Here is a 15,302-nt window from a genome sequence, read left to right on the forward strand (position 1 = left end):
AGATCAGTGCAGATGAAAACATTCATCACTCACACAGATACAAACAGCACTAAAGCATCATCCCGTTCCCATCTCTCACTATATATCTACATGTATGTGTATGTATAAATATCCCTCCAGCAACTGAGCTCACCCAGTCTGCCCTTGGATCCCAGTCTCTCCAGTTGCTATCATCTGGACATATGATCCCCCAGGGCTGCAGTCACATGTCACGTGTACAGATTATTGCACACACACACACACAGATGAAAGCAGATATTTTAATCAATTCCCAGACCACATGCTCCCTCCAGCAGCTCTCTGGGACTCCCCTGGACCCTCTGAAAGCCAGCTTCTGCTGTGGTGTCACCCTCAGAGACACATGCACTTGCCTGGCTCCCAGGTCACTTCACCTACTCAACTGGCTCATCTGGCCTATCTTTACTAGCCATCACACCCACACACCCGCACTTGTGCAGTTGTCGGCACCATGAACACAAGGGCCTCTGGCCCCTGGTCTGATTCCTGTTGCTGGAACTCAGACCCCCATACACATATACCTGTGCACACCAAAGACAGATCCCCTTATACAGGAAAGAGTCAGAAGAGATTTTAACAGGAAGGTAAAACAGGTTGAGTTGATCAGGTGCAGGGAATGGCTGAAAACTATACAGACCAACAAACTATTTACATACAGATGTGTCTTTTTTTTCCCTTTACCCCTTCATTTTCTCATTCTTGTTCCTTTTGTTCCTTCTCTAAACATTCTGTAATAGATCTTTTGTAATCCCAAATGCTCTTATCTTTCATCCCATAATGTCTTGCAAATCCCCTGACTAGTGACTCACCCTTATTCTGTAAAGTGATCTTACAGACATTTCCTTTGACTCATGGGATAGCTGTGACATGAGCCTGAGATTCTCCCAGGACAGCCCTGGGAACGGCCTGGACAGAGTCTCCCTTCCTCTGACTCTTTGAGTTCCCACTTGACGTTGTACTTCTGTGCTCCTCTGAGCTTGTGTAGATCATCACTGTGATGGGCTGATAAATCTCATGGTGGATCTGGGTGTAGCTCAGCAGTTCTCCCTCCTGCCTCTGTTCCTCTAGGCTCATCCCTGTCTGTGAAAATAAACTTTTTTAGCAGAAAATCTAAAAATTCTTTTTTGAATATGGTGTCCTTCCCTACAAAATATTGGCATCTTTAACATTTTGGAATTACAGACTGAAAAGACTGGGAAAAAAAGGAACAAGACAAAAAGATATAAGGGCATAACTGAGTGAGGGATACAAACTCTAAATGTAACCAAGGAACCTTGAAAAGTATAGTGTACAAGTTAGAGTAGCCTTGAACAAGGCTGTGAACTTTTGTATTTAGCATTTATATAGTCAATAACTTCAATTGACATTGACCTTGGGAATAAAATGGGCCAATATTTTCACTTGGGTGAACTGTTATTGGAGAGTTTCTCTAGTGTATTAGGCACAAAGATACGTTCCATCAACATCAAGTACATGCTATTTTTTCATCAGTTTTCTTTTATTTTGTGCTAACATTGTTATTGTGATAAGGACAGTGGAAAAAACCCCACATTTTCTGAGAGTTAACTTCATCTCTGACATAATACTATATTTTTTATTTGAAGAAAGCTTTGGACATTTATTATACCAGTAATAAAATATACTGCATCACTGAAAAAAAAATTAAGTTATTCTTTATAGGTTTTAAGATTAATTTCTTTGTAATTTCCAGGAGTGAATTTCCAATTTGAAAACTCCTTAATACAGTCTAAAATGTTATAGATAAAATGAAACTAATGTGCATATCCAGCAGAACTGTCAATGAGAGGGCACATTGATAAAATGTCCTAACATAAATGATTTTAACTATGCTATAATTCAAAACAGAGGACTAAAAGAAGTGGTACTGACCATCCAAACAACGATGTATGTCAATTGACAGAGTTAAAAGAGACCAGCCAAACCAGAAAAATGATGGCTATGTTATAGATTACTTCAGCAACTGAGCTTGCTCAGCCTGCTCTACCAGAAAGGACAGAATTTTGTTTCAAGCCCACTGTTAGATCTATGTCTAGATTACATTGAAATTGCAACCAAAACTTGTGACTGCTTTTAAGACCTAAGATTTTAAGTTTCCATTTTATACCAGAACAAACTGTTCATGCCCACAGAAATTAGTTTCCTTTTATTGCTGGTTCAGCTACACACAGAAACGTCTGAGAAGAAATTTCATCTGCCCCTTTTCTTCTGAAATGTTTGCCCACTACACTCCTTAAAGCTGGAAGAAAGAAAAAGGAAAACAGTAATGCTAAATTCACTGGAATTGAGGAAAAATTAGATGGTGCTGAAGGGAAGAAAGAAGTAACATGTCTAACTGGATCAGCTGTCTACGTTTTACTCCAATTGAGTTCACTAACTCCATTCTGTCTTGCATGGGAACATCTAGCTTGTGTTTATATGCAAAGGTAAGTTGTCATATTTCAGGAAAGCACCACTGAAAGAGAAAGTAAGGACAGGTTCATGTACAATAAAATGTTTGTATATCTTGATTTGAAGAGGAAAACAGAAATAGAAAAGTAAAATAGAAGAAAAGAAACCATGGGAAATTGATTTTTATGATCTTAAAAAAATTATATAATTATCCATTATATAATATAAAATCTAACATGAGAAATTCAATGTATGTGAAGTAATAGTAACAATTTTGTAAAGATTCCAATTTACTTTTTATATTTTGGAGACGTCAACAAGCATCAGGTAAAGAAAGGCCCTTTCATTGTGTGTAGCCTTATACATTGAAGCTGCCTCCCCTACAACTCCCAAATAGGATGGTATTCATTATCTTGATCAGAATAAGCTTTTTACTTATGAAAGTGCTGTCAGTGTGGGCTCTTTCCTGATTTTAAGACTGATAACTGACCATTTATTTTCTACAACAGCTTCAATATCTCCACAAAGGTAATATTTATATCTCCAAGAAAATTCTATTATAAGTTTTACCTTAGTGAAGATAGCTCAGAAAAAATCAGAAATAAAAACACTACCGCATTTAAGGCTCCCATGATGAATATAGGCCATTAGAATTTGAAACCATATTCAGATAGGTTTTAACGCACTGGATGTTGGATAAGAAGAACTTGAGGTGAAGGAGACATAAATCATGCAATTCATAGATACCTGTGGGGGATAGAAAAGTGTGGGACAGCTAGAAAACTATCTATTTGGAAATTAAAAGCACATGAAATTAAAATAATATCTCTTACTTTAAAACAGTATTTTTACAGTACTCTAGTGTGCCTCTCTCCTCTATGGAGGTATTGCTTTATTTTTGACCAATTTTATTTGACCGGGTAAGGATTCTGATTGCCTCTTCTTCAGAATTTTCATATTTTCCCTTTTTTTCATTAGGTGTCTCGTTGTTTTATGCTCGTAAATTGTCGACTAGTGATCAGATCAGTTTGATATTTCCTAGTGATTTAACTGTCCTGAAGCCAGGTACAAGAGGTTTCTTGGCCCTGGTATCCTTTTCAGCAGTCACAGTATCTCAAGCATACTAATGTTCTATGGTGTGTGGCTTTGCTATGATGATACATATTGCTCTGAAATCTTTTCATAAACATGAAAGAGAAAAGCAGAAAAAAAAAGCGAAAGGATAGACACCCTGTAATTTCTTTTGTATCTAGAAATTAGAATATTTTTATAAATATCTGTTTCACAGCCAAAGTTAACTTTATTAACCTTCTTTTCTAAACATGCTTACCTCCCAGTCTTTATATTTGGAGTACTTCTTCTCCAAGATCTTTCTTCTTTTGGTCTGCCATCTCTCTGAGAATCCTCTCTATTCTCTTTTCCTATCCTTGGTCAACATTCTTTCTATTTTGTTGTTGCTCTCCCTTTATTTCTCTCAATTTATTACTCAAAGCATATCTCTGGATGAAAAAAAAAGTCGTTGAGTCACTGATTGCCATTGCCATCAGTGAGAATTGGGGCAAAAAAGATATATCATTTTCCCTTCACATTCCCTACTACTTTTCTTTGTATTATTAGGATTTAATAGATTCTATGAGCATACTCAAGCTTATACCTTATTTTTCTAGTTCAGAAAATAAGGACAAAAAACCATAGAAAAAGATCTCACTATGAGTCTGACAGGATTCAAGTTAAGTCCTCGCTTTCAGGTCTGAGAAGCTGGCACTACTTATTTTCTTAGGTTATGTTCCAAGACCAAGAGATTATGCTTATGTACACTGCTTCCCTCCATCCTTCACATCCTTTGAAAGCTGACAGGAGCTGTTAGCAATCAGTGATTTTCAGTGCTTGGTTTCTCACTCCCTATTCAGCTCAGACATAGCAAAATCTCCTCAAGCAGAGTGATGGTCTCTATCAATGAATTATCATCAAGGGCTCCCAGACCTCACAAATGCTAGACTTGTCCCTCCCCAGAAGTTCCTGATGGTTACAGAACTAGAATCTCTCCAAACTACCTGCATTTTAAAAATGAAAAACAGCCTGTCTCAATTTTTCAGTCATTAGGATAGGAAAAATTCTGTGGACATCTTAAAAAAAAAAGGTAACATATATGTTACCATATGGTACTAATCCCCCCTTAAACTATACTTTTCACATCTGTACTTTAGGAAAATGATTGAGATTGTGTGCTGTGATTTAGTTGGCAAGTGATTTTCAAAGGTGTCTCTGTGGTTTGGGATTTTACAAATTTCAGAGAAAATTACTCATACTAATATGATATAGAAGCCACAAAAAACTTCTGCTCCTAAAATGCACACTACTTTTGAAAATTCCCATTAACGATAAACACTAATAGAATTGAAGAAAGGCTTAATGTTTTGTTCAAACAAGCTGTGGTAAAATTGAAAATCTACTCTTAAAGAGAGAGATGAAAAAAGAAGAGAGATGTTTCAGCTGTTAATAACTAATTCCACTGCACTGCAGCATCAGTTCAAGCATTGATTCTTTAGACAAAAAGCTTGATCTCATTGGCATCAATTTGTGTACATACAGAGCCCTGCAGAATATGGGCAATGTCCCTAAATCAAGCTGCAGTGTGCTGCTTCCATCACTTGTAAGAAGTGATGGCATACTGCAAAATGTTGTAACTACAAACTGCAAAGAGTTAATCTGGCTAGCAAGCTTTTGTTTCTAGCGCTCGGCTTTAGGATGGACATACATTTACAGGACTGTGAACATATTCCTCGTCATAAGAATTTCAATTATCTGAAGGTTTCTTGACAAAAGAAAGCAAAAAATCTACTCAAAGGAATTAACTTTTATTAATTTTGTATAGATATGGCAAATTCCAAATAATTTAGACTTTGGAGCTGCTGTAGCGAAATAGGTACTTTTAGTATGTGTTTTATTATACCCTGAAGTAGATGTCCAAGTCAGCTATTTCCAACTAATGTCCCCTGGTGTGATGACCATGATCAGTTCAAGAATCCATTCTTGGACTGTCTCACAAGACCAGCAAAAACTTCACATGACAGACAGACATTTAGCTATCAGTGGCAGAGACCTGAGGAATTAGAAATCTTGGGGAGTATTGTTTCTCCTCTCTGTTTTTACTTCATTCACAACAAATATGTTGCCCCTCCTGAATTAGATAATGTCACCTCTTATGGACCTTATTCCAATTTCACTTTCTGGTGCAAGGAAGAGGTTCCTTACCAGATACATCTTACCCCTGATTCGGTTATTCTTCCAAAAGGAGTCTTTTTAATTTGTGGACTTAGAGTCTGGAATATGATTCCTAGATTAGCTGCTGGAGGCCCCTGCACATTTGGAAAATTAGCACTGTACAATCCAACTACCCTTATGAAATGGCCTAGTGATTAGGTTGCAGCGCTCTCACCGCTGCGACCCGGGTTCGATTCTGGCCAGGGAAAAACTCCCCTGGGCAGATGGAGCTCGTCAGCCCTGTAAGGCCATCCATCTAAGAGAAGGTCACTCTAAACAAACCTATGTCCAGAGGACCTCACTGCCACTGTCCAAGCTTGCTCGGCCCCGGTAGATGAACCTCAGGATTAAAGGGTGGGCTCAGTTCAGCGCACACTGTGTCTCACCTAAAAAATCCACTGTGCAGGCTCGAAGGGTAAAGACCTTTCCCAAATCTTCGCTCGCAAAGACTGGCCATACGGATAACTTCTCTTCAGCTGTTGCAATGGAGCCTGTTAGAGATCCTAAAGCTAGATGAGAGAGATCCCTCTGTCTAATTCCACTCTTAGACATAGAGAAGGGCAAATCACTATGAGCAGCCAATATTTGTTAACATATGTATACAACTCTTTTTATTTCTCAAGTATCTTAGTCCAGTTAAACTGTAACAGTCTTAGTTGACTAAAGTAGTTCTTCCTAAATTAATTCTGGGCATACTACAGCAAGAAATTATTTATTTGTTTTCTATTATTCTGCAAAAGTTGATATCCTCTCTATTGATTAATTATCTTAATGGAAATAAGATTATTTAAGTAGAGTACTGCAACACTATTTATTTTGAATTAAATATCTTTGGTGCACTATATTATTTATTTCTCATAGATGTTCTGTAATTCCTCTTTTTGACTAATATATGAGGAAAACATTCTCATTATAGCGTGAAACTGTAGTGTCTGTAGACAATACGAAAATACAGAAGCTTGTTTAGAGGCATAGATGAAAGAAGGATAGAAAACAGTGAAACAGGTTTAAAACAACCTTATTAATACACTATAGTGAGTAAAGCATGCTCCACATGATAGGAGTAGTGGAGGCCTGGTGGCTGTGCAGCTCTGACTTCTCAGGACTGTGCATCCCTGGATGCGATTTTTGCAGATTTTGAGGGACTTCAGATATCATATGCTAGTATTTTACTAAGAAGACATACATCTAAATAGTAAAACTCCCAATGCACAGATGGTGCTAAAAATGCATTAATATTTTAAGTAATGCACTGGTGCTAAAACAAAAGCAGTACAAAGAAAATCTCTGAAAACAGTTTTATTGCTTTCTTTTCTTAGTGTTTTTATTTTGTGGGAAACATATATTCAGAGCTAATTATAAAAAAGACAAAGTTTCAAAACTTATGAAATACACTGGAAATAAAGCAAAATGGATATACGAGAAACCTAAATATTCTGAAAATAAATACTCTGAAAGAACATTAGATAATGCTCATGGGTAAAAACACTGTATATGCCTTTGCCAAGGGACGGTATTTTGGTTCCATTTTTAATAATCTCTTTATTTTATATTTTACTTTCCTTCTGTTTCTGCATGTATTTTTTGCACAGAAAGATATGGGACAGTAAATTAGAGGTTTTGCTGCTTTATATTATATATTTTGTGTATTACAGTAATTATATTTCCATGCTAATAGTCTACCTATAAAAATTCTATTACTTTTAAAATAAATAGAATAAAACATGTTAGGTCATAGTATGGTATTTCATCAAACATATTTAATATGGTTATAAAAAGAACCACTGCGTTAAAACAAAAGTAAAGCTGCTAGTACAAACATCATATACAAAAGTATAATTTTAAATGCAGACATATGTAATTGCTTACAGTTAAAGCCACTCTTACAAGGAAGGGGTTGTAAAATTAGCATGCTTTACTGCAAGAATGAGGTTTGTCAGAGGATACTGGAAGAGAAGGAGAGCTATGGCATATATGGGTTAAGGTGTAACATAAAATTTCACCATGTCCACTTGTCTTGTTGCCTTGTTGCAACCCTTTAGAAGTGGTTAACCACAGAAGATAGCAGTAAATAATTGTCTCTGCATCAAAAAGAATATAATTTTGGGAAGGATATAGTATCATTCCTTTCAGATTTTGCCTGTGGTTGTTCCTTTTCACAAAGTATGCCCCTTCCTTGGTCACTAAATAGCCAGAAAAAGCCTGGAGATACTTGGGTGCAGATTGTTTTCGTACTGGAGAGTAAGGAGAGTCTATGTCTTGCATCTGGATGATATAGCTGCAAGGAATCTAAGAGAGGAAGAAGGAACTGATCAGGCATTCAGCACCTGTTATCTGCCTCACTGGCATCTTTAGAGGCCTTATCTGAGCACACTGAAGTAATAGCAATTCCAAAGCTCTTCTACTCACGCTGTCATTGCATTGGTCATCTGCTATTAGGCTTACCAGCATTTGTTATCTATTAGTGGATGGGGTGTTCATGAGAATTGGTAAGAGTATATTCTTGTCCTTATTCAGCTCAGCTTTAACCATGCAGTTTCACAGCTCAAAATGAGAAAAAAAATCCTAGAATTTAGTGTCTGAGCCTTTTGGCATTGCCTTCTGTATAAACACTGTTCCAGGACAAAGTGATTCTGAAAATCTCAACTATTATGCACTGGGTGTCTGCTTCTGTAATACCTCTAGAAATTTTATAACCTCATATCAAATCTGCTATTGGAATAACCAAGAATTTCTGTTCAGAAAGATTTGTTTGTCCTTAGTGGCTGGAGTACAAGTAGTTTTAAGGTCACCAGTTCTCTCTCCCATCCAGTTCTGTAGTAGATGCTTTTTATTCTGATTTTGGAAGTGGACTAGAAATAGAGAAATTAAAAAAATACATCTATGGTATGATTGTACTCTTTACCACAAAAGTAGATTAGAGTTTTGATTTTTTTTCTCATGTAGTAAATTATTGAGTCTACTTCATTTACCTTCAGAGACCAATAGATGAATTTTAGTGTGTTCCAGACATTTTCACCAGTAAACAGGGTCATCTGCACCTTTCTTGGATATCTACAGCCCCACCCCCAGCCCCACAAAATATCAAATCTACAAGCCATTGTTAAACTTCAATTACAGAGCAGTCTTCGTGGAGCCGTTGGTCTCTAATTAAGAGTAAGTAATAAACGATGCAGAACAAGGGAATTCTCATGCATACTAACCCTGTAGAAAAATTATCAGGATGTCATAAAAAATAGTTTCTAACTCTGAAGAAAAATATATGCAGAAGAAAACAAAGATTTTCAGGAAGAACTTTTTGTCTGGTTCTAATTCAAAGAAAAGAAAGAATAAATTCGTGTTAGATAACACGACAACAGAAGCAAAGAAATACCTCAGAGAGAAAAGAAGTAACAGAAAGAAAATAGGTCAGTTAATAAATAAAGGTGCTGAAAGTGATACTAAATGAAAAATGATCTGGATGCTGATACTTTTAATTTTTCTTGAATAATCTCTCTTCAGTAGGAAAGCTAAAAGAAAAATGTTGGTATGATTAGGAATATGGTGAAATTTTTTTACAATAAAGCCTGGAGATAGGAGCACAGGCAGCACTCGGGAAAGATTAGCATATAAACATCAATATGAAAAGAATCATAGACAAGACTTCTCGAGGCACCCACTATTTGCAGTTCCTGGACATTTAGCAGACCATGACCCTATTAAAGCAGTTATAATGAAGTATATGTTCAGCATATGTGTGCCACAATGAGATCAACTGCGTCAGATCACTGAACTCCTCTGAAAAGATTAACACTTCATGTAGTTGAAAAAAATTTGACTTACATATCTTTGAAAATCTGGCTTTTCAAGGATAATTTAAAGTTTATGAATTGTTAACTAATATTCTTGTCAAGTAAAACTAGAAAATTAAGAGACAACAAAAAAAACATTTAAAATTTAAGATAGTATTTGTTTAATGCTTGATTCTCTCTCGTATGTGGCCAGAAAGTTTTGAAAAACAAATATTTTTTTTAAACAGGAATATCCAAAGTTATGGTGACAGTTACTCTAATGTTCTTGAATGTCACTGACAACTTAAGAGCAGAAGTTAAGGATTGCAAAGAGTGATATAAATATCTATAAGAAGCTTATATAAGTGCCTGAATAGCACTTGTTTACTCTGATATGGTAGAACCAATGATAGCATTGCATGTCTAGATCTGTTCAATGCATGTGTACAGAAGCATAGTTTCTGAACTGTACCAGATCTATCATTCTTTTATCTTTCGTTTATTCCCTTAATGCTACATTCAGTCTTTAAGTATACATAACCACCATACAAGTATTTATAAATATTCATATACACATACATAAACATTTTCAGTGCATCTTTTGTTCCTATCTAATGACTTAACAAGTATGTTTGTCACTTGAGAAAGGGTATCACTCAGATATGGGGTTTGATGCTGGCTTTCAAACATTTGCAATTATGAGTCTTAACGTCTCTCCAAAATGGCTGAAGGACCATAACAAAATGGTTCTCTTGTCCAGGAAAAAAAATCATAGGCTTTATAAACACGGACATGTACAGCTCTACCATGGCAGCAGCAACTCCATTATCTGTTTGCTGTTATCAAGGCAGATGAAAATACAGACAGAACAAACACATAACTGCCTGAGCCCATTCATCTAAATACAGTCTGGTACCTCTGGAGGGCTTATATCTACAGAACTGAGACAAACTGTGCTATATCCTCAACTAATAAGAACAATGAGGAAGGAAACCAAACTGCCACTCAAAAGAGAAGAAAATTAGGCTTACTTTATTAATTTCCAAATATCTCGCTATCCGGGGAAAATGAAGGCAAATTGGAAAGAATTCATAGAATAACTGAAAAGGTTTCCAGAAGGCTAGATAAATTGATTACTGAAAGAAAATTAAATAACCTCAGTAAAATAAAGATGTATACAATTGCTTCATTAAACAAAAAAATAAGTGTATAATTAAAATATTTAGGTGTTTTAATACCACTAACTTCTGACAATGGGAAGACAGAGGTTCAACAGTCTGTCACAAAATATATAATTTTAATCTGAAGTTATTCTAGAATTATGTTTTGATTCATTTTTCCAAATGTGTGCCTATACTTTAGTAGTAACTTCAGCATAGAATATTTGAGATCTGTAGGAATTGGGTTTTAGGAAGGATGCTGGATGAGGCATCCTGGGAAATGAAGTCCTGAAGTACTCCCACACATGGGCAGCGAGATACCCATGGTGTGTGGCTGTTAAGGTCAAGGGAGTCACGTGTCACTATTCGAACCCGTATATAAGCTGTTGTCTCATTTAAATAAAGAGGATTTGGTTGCTGAATCCCCAACCAGCTAGCCAGGTCCATATGGTTTATTTACTTATTATATTAATAACCTATAGATATCCACTCAAAATTGACTTGAAAGTTACAGCTGGTGGAAAATTCAACTTTCATAAGTTGAATGAAATATTGCATGCACTACACTGGTTTCTTGTTTACTACTACACAATTTCATAGCCTTCTGCTTCTGTAGTCCCCATGAAGTGACAACTAATTTCCAAATAGACTAATCCTCATCATTTTATTTGCTGTTGTCTCTGACCAACTTCCCAACATTCTTCATGATTTCTCCAAAAATAATAATTCTGAGGAAATGTGGATGAAAGTGCCTGATGCGAAACTTTTCTGAGGTTATCATTCTATACCATTGGTTTTAAGTGCTGTATTCTGGAATTCATCTTTCACAGAACATGGGTGTAAACAATGGCAAATAAAAATCAAGCAATGATGTTAACAGATGAGTTTTATTCTCCATAATTTTTCCACCTCAAATAGTTTTTGCAGGCTAAGTTTTTAAATAAGACAAAGACTGGAAGCTCACTTTCACAGAATCACAGAATGATTGAGGTTGCAAGGGATCTCTGAAGGTCATCACCTGGTCCATCTTTCTTGCTCTAGCAGGGCCACCTACAGGTGATTGCTCAGAACCATGCTCAGAGAGCTTTCCGACATAACAAAGGATGGAGACTGCACAACCTTCCTCAGCAGATTGTACTACAGCTCTGTCATCTCCACAGTAACAGTGTTTCCTGTTATTCAGATGGAGCCTCCTGCGGTTCCACTTGTGACCATTGCCCCGGTCCTGTCAAAGGGCACCGCTGAGGAAAGACTGGTTCTGTCTTCTTTGCACTTTCCTTTCAGGAATTTAAATATATTAATAAGATCCCCTTAGCCTTTAATTTTCAAGGCTAAAAAGCCCCACCATTCTCAGCTTTTCCTCACAGGAGAGATGCTCCAGACTCTTAATCATGTTTGTGGCCCTTTGTTGAACCTGTCCAGTATGTCCATGACTATATGTTTCTTTTTTTTTCAGAAGTCATCTGCTCCTGTAAGTGACTCTGTATCTTTGAAAGAGCTTATCTCTACATATGATGATGTTTATAGAAAAAAGGTTATTGCTAGCTGAAGGCAGCTTTTGAAAACAGGTTCTCAACTGGTAGCAAAAGATTAGAACTCATCTATTTTGTTCCATGTCATGTTTTCAGACTTCTTTTTGTTAAGGCATTTTGTTGTTGCCCCTTTTCCCTGGCTTGTCCATCCCAATGCAGCCTTACTACTGAAGAAAATAAATATGTATGCTCTTCATTTGTTAAAATTACATCTGTAAAACTACTTAGTATCATGATCTGGTTAATGATTTAATTTTATTTTTATGTGGGAAGTTAGTTCATCAAGACAGACAGAAAACAGATAAATCTGTGGATTTGTCAGATCACCCAAGAAAGGAATAGTCTGTTCTTCATTGTTCTTGAAGGATATTGTGGTTTTTCCCAATGCAGTCTCAACTTTAATTAAGTGTGGCAGTACCTGATCACTTTATGTCTCTGCTTGTTCTCATGATTGATGCTGTCACATGCTCCCTATGTTGTTCTTATCTCAGCCATGAAGCAAACATAATGGCTAACATTTTTCTTGATCTGTTTGCTTTTAATTTCAGAGGGTGAAAACAATGAATACTAATAACAACACGATGCCTTTACAGATAAGTTAAATTATTCTCCTTAGGTAAATGTTACAGGAATCAAAACAACAAAAAAAATTTCACTGCAAATGCTATACATTCTTTTTGTTTGGTTAGTTATTATCAGAAAATAAGTTTTGAACAAACATGCAGCATGACTACAACAGACAATGTACCCGCTCACCAAGCTTTTAAATGCTGCTATTTCACACCTGTAAAATAATTAGGGTCTTAAGTATCAAAATCTATTTTCTCTCATATGGAAAATAATAAACAGAAAAGAAGAGGTGGACTTCTTTATTATTGTAACTTTTTATTCCTACCTTATACGTTTTACAGCACTTTGGTTTGTTTTATTTTTTATTAACCTTTCCATAACTTTTATTACTGAGACTGACTGGTGTTTTGAAATATATACCTCCTCCTACCACTAGATGGAACTAAAAAACCTTGTAATTTCTCTTTTTTCCTGTTCACGGATACATGCCAATTTCTTCCTGATAAAAGCCTGCAACTAGTCCACAACTCGAACTTACAGAGTTAGGGAAGGGATACTGAAACACAGTAATTGCTACTTGGTGTAGTACTACCTTTGTTGCTTTCAACTCTAACTGCCAAAAAAGAAAGATATTTAAAACATGTTGTACCTTCATATCAACGAAAGTAAAAAACCAAACAAAACCCAAAAACCAACCAGAGGAACCTGAACTAATTCCAGGGGACCCAATGACATGCACCCCAGCATCCTGAGGGAATTGGCTGATGCAGTTGCCAAGCCCCTCCTCATGATATTTGAAAAGTAATGGCAGCCAGGGGAAGTCCCAGAAAACTGGAAAAAGAGAAACACTGTACCCACCTTTAAAAAGGATTTAAAGGAGAACACTGGGAACTACTGACCTGTCAGCCTCACCTCCGTGTCTGGGAGGATCATTGAACAGATTGTTCTAGAAGCTGTGCTAAGGCACATCACACAGGGACGTGATTTGAAACAGCCATCACGGCTTCACTAAGGGCGGGTCCTGACTGACCAACTCAGTGGCATTCCACAGTGGAGTGACTACATCAGTGGACAAAGGAAGGGTTTGAAATGTCGTCTGTCTGAACTTCTGTAAAACCTTTGACATAGTCCCCCACAACATCTATCTCTCCAAATTGGAGAATGATGGATTTGACAAGAATGATGGATTTGATGATAGACTGTTAGGTGGATTAGGAGCTGATTAGATGGTGACACTCCGAGGGTAGTGGTCAACAGGTCAGAGTCACAATGGGCATCAGTGATGAGTGGTGTCCCCTAAAGGTCTGTATTGGGACCAGTGTTATTTAATATCTTCGTTAATGACAAAGAGAGAGGGATCGAGTGCACTCAGCAAATTTTGCAGATGATACCAAGATGAGTGGTGCGGTTGACACACCTGAAGGATGGGACGCCATATATGGAGGACCTGGACAGTCTTGAGAAGTGGGCCCATGGGAATCTCATATGGTTTAACAAGACTAAGAGCAAGGTGCTGCACTGGGGTCAGGGCAGCTCCCGATATCAATATAGGCTGGGGGATGAAGAGATTGAGAACAGCCCTGCCGAGAAGGACTTGAGGTTCCTGGTAGATGAGTCTGGACATGAGCCATCAATATGTGCTCACAGCCCAGAAAGCCAATTGTATCCTGGGCTACATCAAAAGGAGTGTGACCAGCAGGTCAAGGGAGGTGATTCTGCCCCTCTGCTCTAGTGAGACTCCAGCTAGAGTACTGCATCCAGCTCTGGGATCTCCAGCACAGAAAGGACATCAACCTGTTGGAACGAGTCCAAAGGACAGCCTCCAAGATGATCAGAGGGACGGAGCGCCCCTCCTATGAGGAAAGGCTGAGATAACTGAGATTGTTCAACCTGGAGAAGAGAAGGCTTGGGGTGACCTAATTGTGGTCTTTTGGTACCTGAAGAGAACTTACAGGAAAGATGGAGAGAGACTATTTACAAGGGCTATAATGACAGGACAAGGGGGAATGGGTTTAAATGTAAAGAGAGTAGGTGTAGATAAGATGTTAGGAAACAATTCTTTACTGTGAGGAGGGTGAAGCACTGGAACAGGTTACCCAGAGAAGTTGTGAATGCCCCATCCCTGGAGGTGTTCAAGGTCAGGTTGAATGCAGCTCTGAGCAACCTGGTCTAATTGAAGGTGTCCCTGCCCACAGCAGGGTGATTGGAACTAGCTGATCTTCAAAGTCCCTTTCCAACCCAACTCATTCTATGATTCTGTGACTTACTCTTCTTCTGAAAAGATACAAATGTGCAAAACTATTAATTTTATGATGTATTCATGTTAAAGAATATATAATATAAAGTATTTGTTGATTTTGTTTTGAGGATCTATCACCTGTTCATTTCCTGAACATTTGTTACCGTAGATGGATGATATCAATAGACTGATGTAACAGGTCATCTGCATTTTCTCCATACCCAGCAAAAATAGTTAATTTTAAAACTTTTAAGCTAGATAATTTGTGTTGTATTCCTCAATTCATTTGGAATCCTTTAACCTGACCAGAATATCCCATGTTTAGACTGAACTGAAGTAT

The sequence above is a fragment of the Pipra filicauda genome, unplaced genomic scaffold (assembly GCF_003945595.2).
Source record: "Pipra filicauda isolate LSUMZ 115617 unplaced genomic scaffold, ASM394559v2 scaffold255_size1097351_pilon, whole genome shotgun sequence".
In the NCBI taxonomy this organism is placed as follows: Eukaryota; Metazoa; Chordata; class Aves; order Passeriformes; family Pipridae; genus Pipra; species Pipra filicauda.